General features: G+C 39.0%; 1 long non-coding RNA gene across 1 annotated transcript; it reads left to right on the forward strand.

Moving 5' to 3' along the window:
- Positions 1-20,218: 20,218 nt before the first annotated feature.
- Positions 20,219-22,633, forward strand: LOC124864431. Its single transcript, XR_007037308.1, has 2 exons — positions 20,219-21,949; positions 22,045-22,633. It is a non-coding gene; the product is annotated as an uncharacterized LOC124864431 (long non-coding RNA).
- Positions 22,634-23,413: the final 780 nt, after the last annotated feature.

Here is a 23,413-nt window from a genome sequence, read left to right on the forward strand (position 1 = left end):
ACTTTGAATGGAGGAAGGTTGGTGATATGGAGATCAATACGCAAAGGATCAGAAGTGGCTACTATAACAGCGTTATTCAACTCGAGACAGAGATGGAAATGTTTTTCAAAAAATTGAAATCGGGTTTACGCATTAAATTCAGCAAAGTTCAAAAGAGATTTGCATTTCAAGCAAACAGTCCGTATGAAATACGCTTCTCCAGCACTCTAGCTTATATGATGGGCGTGAAACCAGGGGAATGGATTCATGTTTTTGAACCAAAACTGGCTCCTTTTCCGGCGGACATAAAGGCTGGTTTCTATCACCTATACTGTTACAGCGACGTGGTCAGCCCTCAAATAGTAGGCGACACTTTTGCACCTTTACTGCAGACCGTCAAAGTACAAGGCAAATTCAGTGATATGATTACTCAGACGTTTAACCCCGCCCACTACCTTCCAGTCTCCAGAAGACATATTGAAAATATCAATATAGAAATTAAATCGGACCAAAACGTTCCTGTAAATTTCGTCTATGGAAAGACCGTCATAAGACTACACTTCAGACCGGTGATATCACAACGTAGCCTGAGATAAATTTTATTTGTATAAACTATTCCAGAGATATGTATATAACCTCTAAGACTGATTGGTTATCATTCATATTACCCTGGTCCTTCAACACTGTGCACCAAGCAGGCAAGAGAGAACATGGCACAGCTAAGTCTGAGACGTGATCCAAATCGCTTTGTAAATTACTATGTAAGTCAACCAGGCGGTAATCTGCCAGGGTTTTATGGGGCTCCGGTCAGGTACGGACGCGGAATTGGATCATTATTTTCAAAATTATTCCGCTTCGTATCCCCTCTGGTTAAAAAAGGATTTGCAATTGCAAAACCCCATCTTAAAACGGCTGCATCAAATATCGCTTCGGATGTCATCGGTAGAGCCGTGAGTAAAATGAGTGGTTCTACACACACCGACGGTCAAGAAGGTTCAGGAATTATGGTTTTATCCAAAAGATCCAGAACAAGACCCCCTGGTGATCGTTTAAGGACGGTTAAAAAACAACGACAAACGCGAAAAAGGAGATCAGTCGGAGCAGACAAACGAAGAGGAAGGAAGTCTTCCGCAAGTTTTGATATATTTAAATAATGGCTCTTTTTCATAACAAATCATCAGAGTGCACGCTGGCAGAGTTGGACTTATTTTCTGCCCCGATGACGCAGCTATCGATCGAAGATAAAATTTACACCAAGATCCAGCCTTTATCAGCAATCACCGATGGAGGCCCGATCGAGTTTTTCCTTCCGGGAGACGGAGAAAAGTATCTGGATCTCAACGATACGCTGTTGCATCTCAGAGTGAAAATTACTAACGAGGATGGAACAAACCTGCCAGATGATGCACCTGTAGGGCTCATCAACTACCCGTTAAATACCATCTTCAGTCAGTGTGATGTCACTCTCGGAGATCGAATGATTTCACAATCCAGCGCTACACATCCATATAGAGCCATGATTGAGACATTGTTAAACTTTTCTGAGGATTCTTTAAAAACCCAGTTTAGCTCTGGTCTTTTTTATAAAGACACTGCAGGTGCTCTGAACTCTATTGTTACAACTAACGGGCTAAATCAAGGTCTTAATAGCAGAGCAGGCTTTACGGCAAATTCCAGGGAGGTACATCTCCTAGGCCCCCTGCATGCAGACATATTTTTCTGTGAGAGACTTCTTTTAAACTCTGTTGACCTCAAAATTAAACTTACAAGAGCCAACGATGTCTTTTGTCTCATGGCAGCAAGAGACTCCACTTACAAACTCAGGATATTAGGAGCATCTCTTTTCATCAAAAAAGTTACCGTCTCTCCAGCTGTACGACTGGGGCACGCTTCAGCTTTAATGAAGGCAAATGGTCTGTATCCACTTTCACGTGTGAATGTAAAAACATATTCCATCCCTGAAAATTCAAGGCTGTGCAACCAAGATAATCTTTTCTTAGGTGTCTTTCCCAAGTATGTGGTGATTGCATTACTGGATCATGATGCTTTTACAGGAACACGCAATCTCAACCCGTTTGACTTTAATCATTTTGATATGGAATATTTAGCTTTGTGTAAGGATGGCAGACAAATTCCTGCTAAAGCCTTCCAGCCCAATTTTAACCAAAGTCATTCAGTGAGAGAGTATTACAACTTGTTTACGGCTACAGGACGACATCTAAAAGATCTTCCGCTGAGTATAACACGTCAGGAATTTAATCAAGGATACTCTCTATTCACATTTAACCTTAACCCGGGCGAGGACACAGATGCTCTATCTCCAGTTTCCAGTGGGAATTTAAGATTGGAAATGCGCTTCAGAAACCCGTTGCCTCATACCACCACGCTGATCATCTACGCTTGTTATGACTCTATTTTAGAGATTGATTCAAAGAGGCGTGTGCTGGTGGATTATTATTAATCTAATCAGACATGAATAATCATGAAATTGAAAACATACTGCATCATCTGCTGGGAGATTTGTTTTGCGGTGTGTGGCCGTGCGACCAGCTGCCGCTGCTAGCTGACAAATTCCCAGGGCCGGCCTACTTTATTGTGAACACACATCCTTCACACATGCCTGGAGAACACTGGTTAGCTCTGCCTTTGGATGAGAATGGTCAATCCAGCTTTTTTGACTCTTATGGATTCTCTCTGGATTTCGAGTTCTACCCGTCAAGCATCGTAACATTTTTAGAAGACAGATCCTCAAAAATATTGTATCATAATAATCAGCTTCAAAACACTCTGTCCACTGTGTGCGGTCACCATTGCATTTTTTATCTATGTCATAGAGCGTGCGGATTATCAATGCAGCAAGTGTTGTCGAAATACACCGGAGATGTGATTAAGAATGATTTAATGGTATCTAACTTTGTGAAAAAATATCAGAAATGTGTCGTTAATCAAAGTTGTACATTTTATACTCACGGAACATGCTCTTTGGAGATATTTATGGATTGTTATGGAATTTAAATTGTCTTATTTCTTTTTTTTTTCATTGTTTGGTTTTTGTTTTTCTTATGATTTAATATTTGTGTAATGATATCATATGTTAGTGTGTGAAGTAGAGAACGAAGTTAGACTTGAAAAATATAATCAATAAATATTTTATTGAATAAAAGAAATAGGCTACATGTTTAATTTTCTTATAACGGTTTATGGTGAAAATGTAATCCATTTAGTGTCGTCTTACGAAGAGACTTTTTTGATCTTACATTAGCATTTTTTGGATCTTCCAGCTCAGATCTCGACCAGTGGGGAGAATGAGTTATCTGCCTTCTTCTTCTTTTTCTTCTCTGCTTAACGCTGGGGGGTGTACCCCCATTTTCAATCGATGTACCCTCTGTTTTGAAACGTCTATATTCTTCACGAGCATAAGGGTTAATGACTGAAGATATAGGGATGTTTACCTCTGACAAGGTGTGTAGAAAGTCAGACCATCCTCGGGTTTGTGATGCTCCAGATTTTTTAAACGGAAGCATGAGATTTTTCAACAAATCAATCATGTGGGACCCTTTTACAACATTTCCTTTAAATACAAATTCATCTCGCGAAGTCCAACTCTCACTTCTTTCGGATAATTTCTTCAAAATGTACTCGGCATTTGTACGGTTGTGTTTAGGTAGGCTTTTCAGTACTTCCGTAAGAATCTGATCCTTAGGGGCCTCGTCCTGCCCTGGGCCTTGTTTTTCTTGGGACCGCTCATGTTCAGGAACCTCCGTGTCACACTGCAGCGTTAAACTTACCCGCTGTTTTTCTTCTTTGACACCTTGCTTAAGTAAAGTCAGATACCTCTGGAGAAGCGCATCGTATCTCTTGATTTTTTCATAAGAAGTCAAACCCGGCTCGTTTAATATCGCTCTCATTTCAGCATCCAAATTTTCCTCCGCCGTCTGTCTGATGGACGTGTCTGACTGGGTCAGACGCTTGAATTGATGAGGGGAAATGAGAAATATCTTCTGCGATGTTCTGAGAGACATTATCTCCTGATTATACCACCCACTAGATCACCGATCAAGGGAGCAAGAGCCGTTAAGATGGGGATAATAAAACCACCTCGTTGCTTTTTGAGAGCCAGCTGTTTAGTTTTTATCCCGGTTCTTTTATCACCCAACAATCTGATGATATTTCTTTGTTTCTTCAATTGTCGGTGTTGAGAGGGTGATAGTTTAATGTTACCTTTTAGGATATTCAGTGCAATCTCGCACAGAGCCTGAATAAAGTCGGGAGAGCAGTGTGCGAGAATATCTTTGCGCTTCTGCGGAGTAGCCTGGTACAATGCTCTGAATAATGGTAAATTCCTTTTTATACGCGCAGACATGATGACTTACTTTGTTCTGGGCACATACACAGCAGGCCACTGCTGAGGAAGTATCCCCGTTCTCAGTCTGAAATGTTCTGGGCAGGTAGGCGTAAAATCGATGACTAAATATCCATGAGCTTCTCTCGTTGCGTCTTCAAAACTCTCCAAGAAGAGACCCTTTTGAGATGGAAACATTTGGCGGGCCAGTATATTCAGCTGGAGTTTATCTCTCGGGTTCTTAAACAACACCATATAATTACAGTTCAAACTAATAGTACGACTGAACTTTCCCTGATGAAAAACATTCTGAGTCAACATCATAACACTCATATTATGATGATGACGAAACTGGGTAAAGACCTTCATCACGTTTTCATCATCTGAGGCTTGAGCAATAACATCGTCTAGAATAATCAGATGATTCTGATCAGGAGGAAACAGGTTTTCATCTTCAAAAGAATGAGGCAATCCTTCCACAAAGGTAATATTTTTATTCATCTTCTGCAATTCAGCATACATGGGTTGAAAAGATGTGTAAATCCATACAATATTTTCTGGAACAACATCCATGACATGATTACAGTTTTGTAAAATACTTATTACAAAGAACGTTTTCCCGCAGCCGCTGGGTCCAACTATCATACATGAGAAAGGCGCTCTAAATCTAGGATCAAAATCAATCTCCTGTAAATCCATGTGACTTTTTATTTTATTTCTTCTTCTTCTTCAACTCTAATAACAAAAAGGCAGAGTTGTCCCGTCAGAAAAAAGACGTCTCTTATCATACACCAATCGAAACTTTTTAAGAAATGTCGCGTTTGTCAAACGGAATCTCTTTTTATCCCTCCTGATCGTGTGCTGAGGGATTTCAATGACACCCTTACTTGACCCCTGTAAGTAGCCCTCGACCAGCCCTTTGATGCTGTCCAAATTGACCATCTCGCTGCATTCATGCGTCTGAGTGATGCCTTTAGCACGTATCACTACTTTTTTACGGTTTTTAGTTTGGTATGAATAACTCTTGGGTCCTGTCGATGCAAACTCCGAAATGCTGTCACCATCTAACTCGTCAGTAAGATCACCCAGATAATTCCCCAATTCCAGAGGAGTTTCACCACTTTTTGTCACATAAATCAAACTGTCCGTGTCAATATAAATCAATCTGTCCTGTAACTTCTCCATGCTGTTGAGAAGTTTTAAACGTGCATAAGCGGTGGTGAATGCTGCAATAAACACATTGTTTGCCTTGCTTGGAGGAGAGATGACACGTTTACTGAAATTCCACTGCACTACACACATTTCAGGGTTGAAAAAATGAAAATAGTTAACCCTGTATTTACTCGAGAACATGAAGCTGAAAAATTCTTCAGGGTTAGTGATGACTGTGGTCTGAGACAGATCACTTCTTTGTGCAACTTTCCCCCAAAAACTGTTTAAACACAATTTTGCAACCTGCCTTTTGGCAGGATTCACCTCGATTTTCTCAGGGTCTAATTGGATGCCCTGATGCAGTTTGTAGTCGCTTATATACTTTGACTTACTCTCCTGATCCACTGCTTCAGACGGATAGCCTGAAGCCTCCTGCTTACCTTTCAGGAAGGTGTTGATATACCCTTTAAAGATTGTGTCACTGCTCTTTTCAAAATGCCACACCTCTGTGATTTTAGCAAGACGATAACCACACTGTAACGCTTTACAGAGCTCTACACTCACCCACACACCCGTCAGAGCTCTGTCCTCATCATTATGCATGCAGGGACCTGACTGGTTATTTAATTCAGCGCATGAGCGGCAGAGAGTGAACACAAGTTTACCTTGGGATGTTCTGTAAGGTAAAACAGGGAACAACAGGTCACTTGGTGGGTAGACCACAGCTTTGATTATCCCGAAGTAGCTGCTGGGGTTATCAAAATCTTTCTAATTGATGGAGGGTTGTCCGAGGGGTTAAACGCAGTTGGCGTTTACATAAGGGTACAAAGATGTGTAATCCACATAGTGTACAGTTTCACCCGGCCCCACTGTGTACCTCAACCTCATAGGACAGGTGCGTCCACCATACAGAGCATCCCGGGGTGATAGCGGTTCGGGTGCATTAACTTTCTCAAGAAAGCTGATCACCCCTGGGTCTGATTTTTTCATTTCGTCTGTAGTCCAGAGGTGATGGAATGGCTAAGGTTTGAGAAGGAAGGAAATTGGTTACAAAAACCTTCATGCAGGCTGATGCTATTGTGATACTTTTAAACGGATCCACACTTGTCTCCTTAAAGAACTCGTCTCTGAATTTTAAGCATCCTTGAGAAAGAATTTCAACGTCATTTTTACAATAACAAATAGCTCCTTTCTTAAAGTCAAAGACCTCTTTGCTCGCTTCTCTGTACCAGCTGCTAAACACCTGTTGTTCTTGAACACTCATGCGTTCTACAGCGTAGCAGGATGGAGGAGGAAAAGGCCCCACATACTGGAGACATTGTTCAGAGGAAAATAGGTGGGGAAAAAAACCCTTGCTTTGATCGGTAAAGCCTAACGCTTTCGGCATGGCACTAAGCTTCATGCACATGAAGGACAGGCTATCAATGTATTTTAACCTGTAATCAGGGTCAGAGACGTGTGCGAGGCTGATTGCAAAACATAACTGATTACCGGTATTGTTTATAATATACAAATGACGCATTTTCTTATTAAACAGTTCACAGTCTAACGTTCCTGCAGCTTTACGCTTAGAACCTCCTGCTGGGTCATTAACAACCTGAAGAACAAATTCCATGTTATTATCTACAGGTATATTTGCATTCGATTGTACTAAATTGTCGAGGAAGTTCTCGAAAGCAGGCAGGATCATATTTCCATCATCTGTAACAGTAAATGTAATGTGACGATTGAGATTTTCACCCACTAATTCCAGCTGCACAACGTCGTTACGTCTGGTTAAAGATCTTGCAGTGTCGGCTAATTCAATGAGAATACGCATGATGTTTGTATAGAATGCGGCTAAATCTGGAACGTTACTTGGACAGGGCGGCGGTATGGTAAAAGGCCTCCTTATTTCATGGTTATTAAAATGTTCACGTTCAACCACGGGTGGAGGATCTCGCCCTATTTGATCAGAACTAACCGCTACCTCCGTATTGAAATGACCCCCGTGCTGATCTGCGGCGTGTGACGTTGAAGGAATTTGATGACTGTCAGGTGAATCATTTTGCTGAATGCTGAGTGGAGACGGTGCTCTATGTAAATCTTCAAGAGCCTGATTGATTACGTTTAAAAAGTCACCGTGCTGATCTTCATTTATTACATTTTCACTGTTAGCAGGAGATGCATTTAAAACGATGTTATCTGCTACTTCTGCATTAACGGGAATTTCGTTAAGTTCAATTACTAAATTTCTTATTTCATCCAGGGCAAGTCTGATTCGGTTATCCATTTCTATGAACATAAGAAAAAATAAATAAATAAAACTAACCTGCAGAAAAAAAACAAAAAAAAACACAGTGATCAGTTCAGTTTAAAATCACCTTGATGTCACCAAAATGCTTCTTTAACAGAATCTGACATGCTGCCAGAAGCGTTAACGATGAGGCCTTATTACGAAGATCCCGTGAGGCTGTAGAGACTGTCTTCCTGCGCTGTCCGTTTCTGTAGCCAATCTGTCCTACCATCAACGTTACCTCTGTAAGGAGAATGAACAAAAATACAAAACAAAATATGTATATGTATATATATATACATATATATATATATGTATATATTGAAATAAACACATTAAAGCTGAAAAAAAAAGGGGAATTCAAATTAATTCAGTATGTATGAATTAACACGTACCGTTCATTAAACCTCTCACTGGCGTAGCTCTGGTTTGTAGCGCAGAGAGTCGCTGTCTTTTGGCCGGGGTTAAATATTCTGTAAAAACAGAAGACGATAAAAGTTATCTTACGCTGCGCAGCACAGCGTTCATAAATAAACGATAATAGTTTTTAAAATACACAAGTTTTTTTTTTTTTAAGGGGGAAAAAAATATATATATATTTTTTTTTTATTTTACTCCGATTCTGTGCGGTAAAACCTCCAGATTTCGCTTCTTGTTGGACTGAAACGGTGCCTCTCTGCTGAAAGCTGTCTTGATCTTTGAAAAGCGACCTTCTGATGGGTGGATTCAGTGTGGCATCTTTGGATGTATCTGTAAACAGGTTTATATGATATTTTATTGAACTATGCTTAAAATACATATATATTGTTGTTTTTATTTTATTTTTATTTTTTCCTACCTTGCTGCTGCTCGACAGCTATGTCTTCCACAGAGCTCTCTGTCGAATCTGTAAACAGTTTTATCTGAGGTTTAAAACAAAGTCTCTAATAACACATAAATAAAATACATTCACTCTCAAAGAAAAACAGTTAGTTCTTAGGACTTACTTTCTGGAGGTGCCGGTAACTTATCAGGTGTGTCTTCAGGGGAAATGATGATAATTGGCGGAGGAGTATTCAAAGAATCAGTTTTAATTTCTGTGTTAGAAGAAAGTTCAGATGTTGTTGGGGGTTTTTCTTGTTTGGAAATAATTCGCCTTCTCAATTTTGACTGTCAATTCCAGCCGCTGAATCCTCCAACTTGATCATTCGGGTTTACCTCTCTCATCAAATCTATAAATTGAAACATTGTCAAGGGTTAACTATAATATATATATATATATATATATTTTATTGCATTTAACATTTACTTACCATATTCTGATTGTGTCAAGATGAAATCATCAAGGTCATCAGCGGTGGGTTCTATGACAAAGAAACAAATATATATATATATATATATATATATATATATATATATATATAAACAATATATATAAGTTGATTATACCTTTAAAATATAAAAGGATGCATGTCTTTTTGTTTTTAGATGTATTAACGCCTGAAAAACATACAGATTATTAATAACACCCTTAAACACACCCCTGTGTTTTAATTGACTCATTTAAGGTATCGCCCCTAATGACGACAAGCAATCAGCATCCACGGTTACGCCCCTTGGACACACCCCCCTGCTTGACCACGTGACCTCCCGTCCACATGGCCCCCACATGGCGCCAACCGGAAGTCCTGCCCTCACCGGAAGTCCCGCCCACCTGTCAAAAAGGTTGACGAAAGGGTGTACTTAAATTCTCTCTTATGGCCTTAGATAATAGACTTGTGTCTGTTCTGGTTCTGTTAGATCTCAGTGCTGCATTTGATACAGTCGATCACAATATTCTCTTAGAAAGGTTGGAACATGCTGTAGGGATCAGGGGAACAGCGCTACGATGGTTTAAATCTTATCATCAAACTCCAGGGTTAATTGTGGAGTACCACAGGGTTCAGTACTTGGGCCAATTCTCTTTACTATATATATGCTTCCAATAGGTCAAATTATCAGGCAGCATCGGATACATTTTCACTGTTACGCTGATGATACTCAGCTTTACTTATCTATAAATCCTGATGAGCCCAACCAGTTAGATAGACTACAAGCATGTCTTGAAGATATAAAAACTTGGATGACGTTACATTTTTTGCTTCTAAATTCAGACAAGACAGAAGTTGTCGTCTTTGGACCGGAGTCTTTAAAAAATAAACTGCTTAGTCAATCACTTAACCTGGATGGCATTAAATTGACCTCTGATTATAAAGTAAAAAACCTTGGTGTTATTTTTGACCAGGACATGTCATTTAAATCCCATATTAAACAGGTTTCTAGGATTTCCTTCTTTCATCTCCGGAACATTGCCAAAATTAGAAATATCCTATCCAGGAGTGACGCTGAAAAACTAGTTCATGCATTTGTTACTTCAAGGCTGGACTATTGTAATTTGTTAATATCAGGATGTCCACAAAATGCAGTTAAAAGCCTTCAGCTGATTCAAAATGCTGCAGCAAGAGTTCTGATGAAAATTAAAAAGAGAGATCATATTTCTCCTATTTTAGCTTCCCTTCATTGGCTCCCCGTTAAGTCCAGAATATAATTTAAAATTCTCCTCCTCACATATAAAGCCCTTAATGATCTAGCTCCATCATACATCAGAGATCTGATTGTTCCATATGTTCCTAACAGAGCACTTCGTTCTCAGACTGCAGGTTTACTGGTGGTTCCTAGAGTCTCTAGAAGTAGAATGGGAGGCAGATCCTTATCAGGCTCCTCTCCTGTGGAACCAGCTCCCAGCTTTAGTCCGTGAGGCAGACACCCTGTCTACTTTTAAGGCTAGGCTTAAAACTTTCCTTTTTGATAAAGCTTATAGTTAGAGTGGCTTAGGTTATCAGGGAGGGAGCCGTCCTCCCTCCCTGTTGGTTGGAATAAGGGGGAGTCAGGTTTAGCCTAAACCGACTCAGTTATGGTTGAGGTGCAAACACACCCTCCATTTCTGCTACCTGTCTGACCCCTTCTCTTTTCCGATGATTGTGATCAGTCTGACAGAGAGAGGTATCCCAATCCTTGTGGTTTTTAGTATAACAATGACCATCAGTGGGACCCTTTGTGAGGTGCCTTGAGACGACATTGTTGTAAATAAGCGGCGTTTAACTAAATAATCTGAACTGAAACTATCTGTGTAGTTATGCTGCTATAGGCTTAAGCGGCTGGATGACATAACGACCACTTTCACCCTCTTCGCTACATTCTCACACTACTCTCCAATTTTGCATTGTTTGCTGTTATTTCAGCTTTTAACCTTGTTCTCTCTATTCTCTTCCTAGAAGCTACACCTGGCCTGGCTCTGTGTCTGCCTGTGACACCTTTCTGGAGAGGGGAATCGTCCGAGCTGCTGCTGGCAACAACTTAATGCTCACCCTCTACCGATGATCCACATAGCCCTGTCTTTTAGTGTTTAACCCTTTCTCTCTCTTAGACATGGAAATTGACTGAGCTTTTACTGTAACTAATTATATGTGCTCTCTTTCAGACTCTAACCTTGAAAACTGGCTCAGAGTTTATCTGTTCTTTCTTTCTAGGTGAAACGACTAAAGGAGCTACATCCATTAACATTTACTTTTCCTTCCCTTAGAAAATACTTCTGGATCAGTGCTTCTGTGTTCTTTTTGTGTCTCTGCTCTGTTCTCTCAAACCCCCAGTCGGTCGTGGCAGATGGCCGCTCATACTGAGCCTGGTTCTGCTGGAGGTTTCTTCCTGTTAAAAGGGAGTTTTTCCTGTCCACTGTCGCTACATGCATGCTCAGTATGAGGGATTGCTGCAAAGTCAACGCCAGTGACTGTCCACTTTCTCTACATGCTCATCCGGGAGGAGGGAATGCTGCAAGTCACTGACTGGATGCAATCTGCTGGGTTTCCTTAGATAGAAAAACTTTTTATCCAATTTGAATAAAAAGCTAACTCCGACTGCACTGTTCAATTGTTAAGATTAATTGGAATGTATGTACCTGACTGTTGTGAAGTGCCTTGAGACAACATGTGTTGTGAATTGGCGCTATATAAATGAAACTGAATTGAATTGAATTGAAAGTGTGAACAGCTGACACAACTAGCCTCTACATCAGTGCAGCCAGGTCAGACTCTGACCATCAGCTGTCAGGTCTCCTATTCTGTCACCAGCTATGGGACACACTGGATCAGACAACCTGTAGGAAAAGCACTGGAATGGATGGGTGTTATTTGGAGTGGTGGAAGCAAAAACTATGCCAGCAGTGTTCAAGGACGTATAGAAATCACCAGAGACACCAATAAGAACATTGTATATCTTAGACTGTCCACCATGAAACCAGAGGAGTCTGCTGTGTATTACTGTGCTAGAAACTCACAGTGATCAATGTGAGCACAGAGGCTGTACAAAAACTCCTCATTGAGCAGAAGTGACATTAGCACAGATACAAATGCAAAGCATCCTGTTAAAGTGGGGTGACATTAACTCACTATAACTGATGTGGTTGTTGGTGATTTTCAGTATTTCTAATATTTTGCCTACAGTTTCTCATCTTCAATAGATGTTTATCCAAAAACGTGTATCTAATGGTCAGCTTTTTTACCCTATATAACATGTAAGTCTTTAAGTTCCCTCTTGTATAGCCGCTTTTACAGTACTGTCCCAGCTCTGCTTAAGTCCTTGCAGAACTTTACTGATAACTTTCACATCTAATGTCCTTCCTTATGTCTTCTGTCTCTGTTGGATGGGTGCGAGGACTTGTTATCACTCATGTAAAAACTTTGTGCTGTAATGCACCTGCACTCTGCTCTGTATCATGCTCTGGTATGCAGTCCTCCCTGTGTGTGTGGGATTCCGTTATCTATTTGTACACACACACACACACACACACACCAGAGGTCCGTGAGAACCAGCCTCCTTTCAGCCTCACACACACACACCTGTTGAACTGTGCATATAAATAAAGAGATAGGGTGTCAAAACTTTGTAGTTTGCACTGCAAAGTGGGCTACCCTTGCAAGTACAACTGAATTGTATCGTTCTTACCTCTGAGTTGACTTAATTAATACCTAAAATTTACTTGGTCCTTCGTAGCCGGATTAATTCAATGACCTTATTTCTCTTTGCTTTAACAGTGACTCTGGGATCCGTGGGGGAAGCCTGACGTTGAGTGAACTCTGCTGCACGGCCTCCCTTAGCCTGGATGGCTGAAAGTCCCGGTGTATAGATGTGCATCAGGCCGGTGGATTATCGTCTTCCTCGATGCCGGGTGACTCTCACAGGATCCAGAGAGTCACCAAGAAGTCAACTCCGAGGTGAGACAGTTTTAAAATACAGTTCATAAGAAAAGTACTTAACAGTCGTTGGTAGTGTGTCGCCAGTAAGGACACTGCATTGGGAAGGTTTTATTCCACCGTGAAAGGAATAGTGACAAATTTGGTACAATCCCGCCATGAAGGGGATTAAAGAAAACGACTGAGGATTATTCCCCTGCGAGGGAATAGAGTAAGCGCTATATAAATAAAAGAAGAAAACTACTTAAAAGTCGTTGGTAGTGTGTCGCCGGTAAGGACACTGCATTGGGAAGGTTTTATTCCACCGTGAAAGGAATAGCGATAAATTAAGGTAAGGCCCTGCCAAAAAGGGGGCCAAATAAAACAACTAAGGGTTATTCCCCTGCGAGGGAATAGAATAAGCGCTATAAAAGTAAAAAGAACGGAGTAAATTGAGCTCATAAAATAACACCAAGTTAACTTAGAAAAATTACAAGGTACCTGAAACTAACTGTGTGACTGTGTTGTGTGTGTATGGAGGACTAAGCATTTTAATAGAATCATAGCAGGATTCTGCTAGTCCTGTGTTTTATTTTACCCAGATTAAAACTACATACTGGTAACTTTGGAGATTAAGGTCGGATTTCATTCCAGAAAATTAACACCGCTGCTAGTCACGGTAGAAGGCCATGTTAATGTCTTCCCCATAAGTCTCATGTCAGTGACCTTTTATCTGGGACATTCATAGTTTGAAGAAAAATAACAAAGAACAATGGGGAAGGGACAGAGCAAAAGCTCTGATTTAACAGAAATATGTACACAATGGCATAAAAAATACGGATTTTCAGGTAACTTAATTATCACTGAAATCCTAAAACTGCACGGGGATCATAAACTGGAGATTATGCATTCAAAAGATTCAAGAGACAATAAAAAACCTTGCCAGATTATAATTTCAAAGGGGACCTTTCAGTCCCTGAGTGCACACAGTTGATAAACAGATTAAAACAAAAAGATTAATTAAAAAAACACAACAAGAGCAGCCTTTAACTGACATAGCCATAATACTGAGGCCTTAAGAAAAGCACAGAAAAAAAAAAACTTTCAGCTTAACTGAAAACAAATAAGGGGGGCGGACCGCCACCCATCCCAGTTTAGAATACCAAGGTAGTCCCAAATTATAAAGACTAAGAGGTGGTTTAAGAGGACGTGTTAAAGGAAGTTAAAAGAGGAGGTGACAATGTGGACAACATGGACACTGTCCAACTGGACAACCCAGTGAACAATGACTAGAGAAGAGAGAACAGAATGTTGTTAAAGAAGTAATCTGAGAGTAAAAGATTTTGTAGGCAAGCATTAGTGAGAAACAGTTGCTTTAAAAATCATTATATGGTGTTATACTACCAACAATATCATGATACAATGCAAAAGATTCATTTTACAGGGAAATAATTCCATATTTGGCTCAGATTGTGTGCATTCTTCATTTTTCCTCTTTGAGAGAAGTTAAATTTCAGCTCTGTGAAACGACCTTGATAAAGAGATGCAGCTGCCTGAAAACAAAGATAAAACTTCTGCAAACAGCAAAAGCCTGTCTCTGCTGAAAGGTCTGATAAAGATTGTAACTCTACCCTGCATGTGTCAAACCCAAGGTCCGCGAGCTAAAACCGGTCCCCAGAAGTTTAGTGATTCTCTAGAAGTTGAGTCTTTAATATGGTGATTGTGTGCTTCAATGTTATCTTATCAATCAATAAATAGTTTTGTCTACATTCTGCCACAATCTGCCTTTTGAAAATGTTTTGAATCTTGCTCTTTATGTCTAAAAAAAATTGGCTAAAGTCTGCAGACATAAAATTAAACTGAATTGAAGCTCTAACTATGTTTATTTAATCTGAGATCCTCTCCAAATACAACAGTATATGTCAGTCTACATGAGATACTAACAACTTCATCTACTGGTATAATATAAAGATCTGAGTGAATATGTGAAACAAACAATGATGAACGTTTTTCAACAGGTGATGCTCATCCAGTAGGAAGACAGTGTTCCTAGGAAATGCAGCTCATTCATTAACAATCAATTTTTCTCCTATAGGTGGAAGTTTTGCTGACTAATCATGAGTTGGATCTATGAAACATTATGAGCACAGAACAAATGACCAAGGTTCAGACTGACTTGTGAACCTCATTGACCTGACAATGATAACATGACACCCAACAAACAACACCTTTAAGGTGGACCCACTAAGACCACCTTATTGATTCTTGGTGAATAAAAAAGAATTGAAGCATTCAAAACAGACTTAAACAAAAGGGGTTATGAGGAAATGATGTACATTTTAAGAATAATAGAAGTCAAATTATGTTCAAATTTTTGCAAATAAAATTACTCTGACAGAGAAATAAGTAAGTAGTGTGTGAATGTGTGGGAATGGGAATGACTGATTTCATTGTAATGCATCTTTGAGGGACCTTAAAAGCGCTAATAAAGGTCTGATGTTCTGATGATCATTGCCAAACTTATATCTTAATAAGGTTTCCAGAATCTTTTCCGAAAAATCATATAAAGATAGCAAAGGTTCTACCTGTATTGAAAATACTGATAACCATAAGAAAGTTCATAGACGCGTCTTCAATTTTTCACAATTCTTTTAGAAACAGGGTATTTAAACTTTCATGTGGCCAAATGTCTGTATTTGACTGTCTGTTTTTGTGAAATAAATGTCTGTTTCATGTTATGTAAAAATTAGAGTCCTCAACATTACCATAATAATATTAGGTCAGTTCTCTATGGTAAAACAAAAAGATTTTAACAGACGTTTAGACTTTTTCCAGTCAGGTTCAAAATGATCGAATTACACTCGAACTTAACACAAGATGAAATTAACCTTAACATAATTACTGGACTGGACTGAAATAGAGAAAACTTTAGTTAATTGAAACAAACTTTAGTTACTTGAACTAAACACAAAGCTGACTGAAACTGGATGGTGTATCTATAAAACTGGGTAAGACAAACTAAGATTATAAGATATAATATGCCCTTCATTTTTGTGCTCATCAGTGACTGAGTTTTTATTTTTTATTTTTAATAAGAACTAAACCAAGCATTATTTAAAATAATAGCAACTACCAAAAATATTGATCTCATTTTTAAATGTAATAAGGACTTACTTTATAAAAAAAAAAAGATAAAATAAAGTCCCCAATAAAATAAAATATGATAAAAAAGAATCATAAGAATTTTGAAAAAACAGAGGCTTTAAACCTCTGCAGGAACAGCACTGACACTGTCAAAGGTAGATCCTAATACAGAAATCTGGAAGCTCACTCTAGGATGGACAGTCAAAGTCCATCCAAGGACACATTTAGATGAGGCAGAGGGACAAATACAGGGCTTAGCTGAGAGCAAAGAGAGCAACATGCATCCTGCCCTAGCTGCTGTCCCACCTGAACTGTGGTCCCAATCATCAACTGATGTAGGGCTTATAAAGGGGTTCCCACCATAAAAGGTTAAAACTAATATCTGAAAAAAGGCTATTAGTCTGCCAATACCCTTTAAAACCAGAAGCTGAAGAAGGTACTAAGCCAGTAATACTAGATATGTTGAAGTCAGGAATATTAAGAGAAGCACCTGACGCTACATGCAAGGCATATCACACTGACATCGCTATTATTATCACAGCAAAACATAACTCTAAAAAGATGTGCCCTTTAAATCCAAGTACTCTAATACCTACTGCAGAAGATGGAAAACCACATTCTTATGAAGCAAAAGTTGAAGAAGACACAAAACCCAGACAAGATATTTCCCAAACACCATTATCAAACTCACAAACGGTGTTTGTAGATGGCTCAGCATCTAAAGATGAATATGGTAAGAATAGAGTTGGTTATGCAGTAACAACCATCGACAGAATAATAGAAGCTAAATCTCTACCCAATACATGCTCAGCCCAAACAGCAGAATTATGTGCTGTAGTAAGAGCATGTGAATTACATGAGGGACAAATACTTACTATATACACGGACAGCCAATACGTGTTCGGATCAGTACATCACCACGCAAAGATTTGGCAAAATAGAGGTTTTATAACATCATCAGGAACAGAATTAACACATTTTAATCTTTTGATACCTGGTAAAATAGCACTCTGTAAATGTAAGGCTCACCAAACAGATTCTAGCACGGAAACAAAGGGGAAAACATTTGCAGACATAACTGCAAAGTAAGCTGCAACAGAACCCCTGACACTAAAAATGTCTGACCTGCTATTTATAGACATGTCAGTACTGAAAGATGCGCAACAGACAGCACCCAGTACTGAAATAAAGGCCTAGCTAAAGAGAGGAGCATAGAAAAAAGATGACATCTATCAGATAGAAGATAAACCAATCCTCCCAAAACATTTATACAACACAGCAGCTACAGTGATACATTGGGAAGACCCACGTGTCAAGGGGGGAATATGTCACATCTGGTAAAGCATTAATGCAACACTATAAATGTTTCTGCTATTCAAAGAATTTTTGCAGATCATGCATAATTTGTTGCAAACACGGGGGACAAATTATTGCCTAGTTGTAATAGATGAACCTAGTGACACATTTTTTCCCCACATATGGTATCCCACAGATTATAAGGTCAGATAATGGAACTCATTTTGTAAATAAATTAATAGAACTAAGTTCTAATGCATTAGGGTTTCAGTTAAAGATTAAGGAAAACAATGGAAGAAACAGGGAGGCCATGGCCCGAATGCCTATCCCTGGTTAAATTATGGATGAGAATAACTCTAAATCAAACTGGTCTTACTCCATTTGCCACCTACTGTACATCATTGTATAACTCCATCCACTATATTCTGAGCCTGAGATCACATGACACCAAGTTGCTGATATAAATTTGTATTCTCAAAGAAATACTACATGGCAGACCGTTTTCTCTGCCCTCTGACATGAATGAAATAGAGAAAGCACAACAGGAAACTTCATTAGCTGAGTGGATGAATAAAATGTTGCAGACAGAAGAAGAACAAATGTCCAGTGGTCTGCCGATAATCTCTGCTCCTATCCCACAGAATGACCTGAGGCCTGGAGACCTGGTCCTGATTAAGACACTCCACCGGAAGGATTGGAGCACTCCTCGGTGGAAAGGGCCGTTTCAAATACTCCTGACAACGCCCACAGCTCTGAAAATAGCAGAGAGGCCTTCCTGGATCCATAAAAGCCACTGTAAGCCAGTTTTGCCGTTACAGGAGCCAAACCAACCGACGGGGTAGCAGAAGGAAGTCGGGGTTCAAAGGAGTTGGAGGACCCATATGGCCCAGCGTCTCAAACCGGTGAAGAAAACAGCTGATCTGCGCCCAATTATAAAATGGCTCTCTGTAACATGTGGACAGGACTGATAAGCCTGAGCTTAATTCTGGTAGCAGGACTCTTTCTCTATCTAAAGCAGGATCCACAGGAGGTGATACCGAACCAGAAGAGATGGACATCAGACGGGACCCATCTCAGACCACTGACGGAAGGACATGACACACACCCATTTCTGCAAAATTACTGGTATCGTTATGTGTATGACACAGCTAAAACTCAAAATAAAACTGATTATGTGTGTTCTATAATGCCCGTGCATTCCCAAGGCCCCACCATATATGTCAAAGCTATGAACCTCACCGCCATATCAATGGGCCTGATAGGATATACAAATAAAAAGTTCTTTCTTATGCCAGACCAATCTTTCAGTAACCAGAGATTAAATTATAGTTGTGACCCAGAAAACTGCACTTGCGACAGAAAACAATGGCAACCTCTCAACATTACAGGGAAATCAGACCCATTCAAAGCATATGTAAAAGACCCCGGAAACCATCGACACTGCATAAGACAAAATATTACAGGGAATCATACTCATTTTGTAGGGAATACTACGAAATGTAACTACTTCTACACTTACAGGAATAATCCCGGAAACGGCACATACTGGATAGAAGGGGTAGCATGGTTATGTGGTAATAACGCTTATAATGTACTTCCACCCAGTTGGTATGGTGTATGTGCCCCAGTTTTCACATCAGATCACACTGTGGTACTTAGTAAGCAGACTATAGTTATACCACATAGGAGATCAAAAAGGGAAATAGATGTTAAACCACATGACCCCATTTGGGGAACAAATGTCCCAGATGAATTTAAACTTTGGTCTAAAGATGATAAAACATTATTATCTCTCTTACCCTGGTTAGGTGTGGGCAAATTAATGCTGCGCGTGGAAACTTTAAGTTATCGATTTGGATTGTTACTAAATAACTCCATAATAGTAGAAGAGGGTCAAAACACAGAAATGAGCGCTATGCGAGCCATGATAATTCAGAACCGCATGGCTTTGGATATTCTAACAGCATCAACGGGGGGCGTTTGTGTTCTATTGAATAACACCTGTTGCACATATAACCCAGATAATATACACTCTGCAAACATAACGGGAGCATTAAACAACCTACGGAATCTGCAAAATGTCATGACACATGACCACCCAGATCCTAACTCTTCTTGGTTAGATTGGATGTTCACAGGGGGATGGATAAACCTGTTTAAGGTTCTCTTAGTTGCAGTAATAGCATGCATGGGCCTTCTGTGTCTCCTGTCAATATGTATTATCCCATGTTGCAAATGCATGGTACAAAGAATAGTAACTCAGTCACGGTGGCATATGCAACACCGAACCAGGTGGAAATGCACGAAAATGAAGGGGACGATTATGATGACATGTAAATAAATCACATCGAAAGCCTGAGTGTACTCATACATTGTATTTAATAAAATGACCTTACAGCAGAAAATCGAAAGAAGTTGTTACTTAAGTGAAATGAGAAAAAGTGCAATGATGACATAAACAGGGCAGATTTTTAAATTCTTTTATTTTTATGTTTTCAAATATTCTTTTATTTTTATGTTTTCAAATATTATTCTTTTATTTTTATGATTTCAAGTATTATTCTTTTATTTTTATGATTTCAAGTATTATTCTTTTATTTTTATGATTTCAAGTATTAATCAACATTTAACTTTTAATGGTCGCTGAGGGCGGCGGGACCGTATGAGTATTTCCCACAAAATATAATCTGTTTACCGTCCGTGGGTTTTCGCTCATACAAAGTATTTTTCTTACTCGTTTTTATATTAAATGTTTTTACTTGTGATAAAAGGAGGGACTGTTGGATGGGTGCAAAAACTTGTTATCACTCATGTAAAAACTTTGTGTTGCAAGGCACCTGCACTATGCCTTCCTCCCTGTGTGTGTGAATTATATCACAAATATATATATATTTGTGATTGTTGAAACACGTTAATCTTATGTAGAAGGTCATTTTAGTTGCAAAAGTGCTGAAACATTTTTTGCTGATTTAAAGATCTAAACCCAATCTGCATTTTTCTAAGGCAGGATTTTTACTGACTCTGCAGACATTAGTGGCAAAAGCAGACATCAGTGGCATAAATTACACAAATTGTTCTAAACAAAATTCAGAATGATAGACTCACCTTCACCGCCTCCACCTTCCAATGCCTCTCCTGTGCGTCTCCCGGCCTTCCAATCAGCATCCTGTCTGCCTGATTCACCATCCAATCACCTTCCGACGCCTTGCTTTTAAAGAACCTTCAGCGGTGTTCACCCTCGCTTGTCAGCTTAGCTCATTCCTCCTGCGCCCCACCTCAACCATCTTCCTTCCCATCTCCTCCCAGCTTCCTCGCTCCCTGGCTGCCAATCCACCACCAGAGTTGGATCGGGGGAAGACATCCCTAAATCTAAACTTTACAAAAGTTCATATTAACTCATGTCATTCTCAGCATTCAGGTCTTCCTCCCAGGTCCGAATGCCAAAAAAATAACCATGTAATTTCACATCATTAAAACTTTGCCAAAGTCTAAAATGCAAAGCCAGATTTTAAAATATGAAACAAAGATGTAAAAATTTCATGAATTTCTTATATAAACATTGACCACGAATCCAAGTTAGCTTTTCCACTATGAGGCATTTGATAAAATATTTCTGACTGTATTTTTTTAAGATGAAGAAGGAAATTCATCTTCTGTCATTGTGTTTTAGAAACTACAGCGAGGTTGACTATGATTCAACAAAAGTAAGAAGATGTTTTCTATGTTCCCCATATAATACCTGAAATAATTTAATAACAGCATTGAAAATTCAGGAATGCTGTTCCCCCATGCAGGCTGAAAGAACAAAAATATTTTAAACAACAAGCAGACAAAGTATTCAGTGGCTGTTTAACGTTACGCAAATTGAGTTTTCTGGTTTAAAGACTTGATCTGTCAGCTGCAGAAGAAGACATCATCTGATTACCGTCAACACCAACATGTTCACTGTAGCTCTGCTGCTGCTGGCTGATGGATCTTAAGACAGAAACATTTGCCGTATGAACATTTTCTTTATTCAATATATTATAGCTTATAGACAAGAACTCTTAACATTTCTACAGATTATTTGGTTATTGTGATGTCATTCTTCTATTTGTGTGAAGTGGATGATAAAAAGGGAAGAATGTAAAAGAAAGTCTTTCCATTTTGAGATCATAAATAAAGAAAATATAATCACAAAAAATAACTGGATAGTACAATGCAATTATTATACTTTTTTTAAAATCTTGTTTATATTCAGGCCAAAGATTTTATAATCCATAACAAATTGCAGTTACCCTTTTTATGTGAAACCCAAATGTAAGAACACAAAAGAACAAGTTAAAATTAAAGTTTTAATTAAGGATACAATTCTTTGTTAAATGGATCAAACTCTCTCTACATTAAGCCCCTCCCTCATATTAATGCAAATCTCCGCTGTGTATTTCAGTCCTGCTGACTGCTTACTAGTTTGTGTCTCCAGCCTCAGGATGATGAACATGCTCACTGATCTCCTTCTTGTCCTCTGTCTGAACTGTAAGTTCCCCAGCTTATGTTTTATATCATATTACTGGCTAAATGTGAGTACCTTTGTATTTCTGATTGTTGGTTTCTCGTTTTTAACCCATCAGGTTGGACAAGTCAGAATATGGAGTCCATTCCTTCCAGTTCAGTGGTGAAAAGTCCTGGAGAGACTCTCAGTCTGTCCTGCAGAGTATCTGCCATCATAATTAGCAGCTATCAGACAGCCTCCAGGAAAAGGACTGGAATGGATAGGAAGAGGGTTGAATGACTGCAACCGTAACACATATGCCAGCAGTGTGGGGGGAAGAATTGAAGTCAGTCCAACCTGAAACCAGAAGACTCTGCTGTGTATTACTGTGCCAGGGAAGCGCAATGTTTTATGTGAGCACAAAGGCTGTACAAAAACTACATTAACTATATTGTTTGTGAGACCTGAAGAGGGCAGCAAAAAGACTGATGACACCAACAGACAGAGACATGCTATACCTAAGAAGTGTGAACTTTTTTAGTAATTTATAGAAAATAATTAACAAAAACTTTATAAGAGCACGTATAATAGTACTTTCAAATATGTTTGAATTTCATATCAAATGGTATTTCCAAACGGTTGCTGTTTGTAAGAAGCCGTCTTCCTCTTTTATTCTTTTTATAATTACGTCTATGCAAAATAAAGATGTTTAGAGTTTATCATTAAAACGTGTTTGCTAGTAGATAGGTTAGATCTGCAATGAAAATTTAGTGGATTTGAATCACAATCTTGTTTAAATCCCATGTCACAAATATTCACTAAAGAACAAGTTTAGCATCAAAGATACTTCCAGTAAACCAGCAACTCTGACCGGACAGACTGAAGTTGCTGTCAGAGTCACGGTAATACAAACCATCAGTGGACCACTGACAGTCGAATGACGTAAAGCATTAAGAGACTAGAAGATCAGGAGAACTGAAGCCATTAATGATTTCAATGCTGATTTCATAAAAAAAAATATATATAATTTTTAACAAAAGAAATGTTGCGATGGCAGTAATATTAACAGGCTATCCTGAATGTACTCACATGCTTCAGTCTTTCCATATTTTCTTAAATTACAGACTTATTCTCAAACTAACCTTATTATAGTGCTATTTGAAAAACAATCTACACAAAATAGCTTATAATGACAATGTTAAAATACGTTTTCAGCCACTTTTGTATATTCATATAAATGTTACATTTACAGATCAAAGTCTTATAAGCCTTCACAGCCTTGGCTTAATGTTTTGTTAAAGCACTTTGGCAGCAATCACAGTCCTAAAGTCTTTTTGGATATGTCCTTGGCACACCTGTCTTGTGCTATTTTCTACCATTCTTCACTGCAGCCTCTCAAGCTCAGTCTGATTGAATGTGCAGTGTCAGCAGACAGCCATTGTAAGACTTTCCAAAGATGTTTAATTGGATTTAAGTCTGGCTCTAGCTTGGCTACTCAGGGACATTTA

Source organism: Girardinichthys multiradiatus, chromosome Y (assembly GCF_021462225.1).
Source record: "Girardinichthys multiradiatus isolate DD_20200921_A chromosome Y, DD_fGirMul_XY1, whole genome shotgun sequence".
NCBI lineage: Eukaryota > Metazoa > Chordata > Actinopteri > Cyprinodontiformes > Goodeidae > Girardinichthys > Girardinichthys multiradiatus.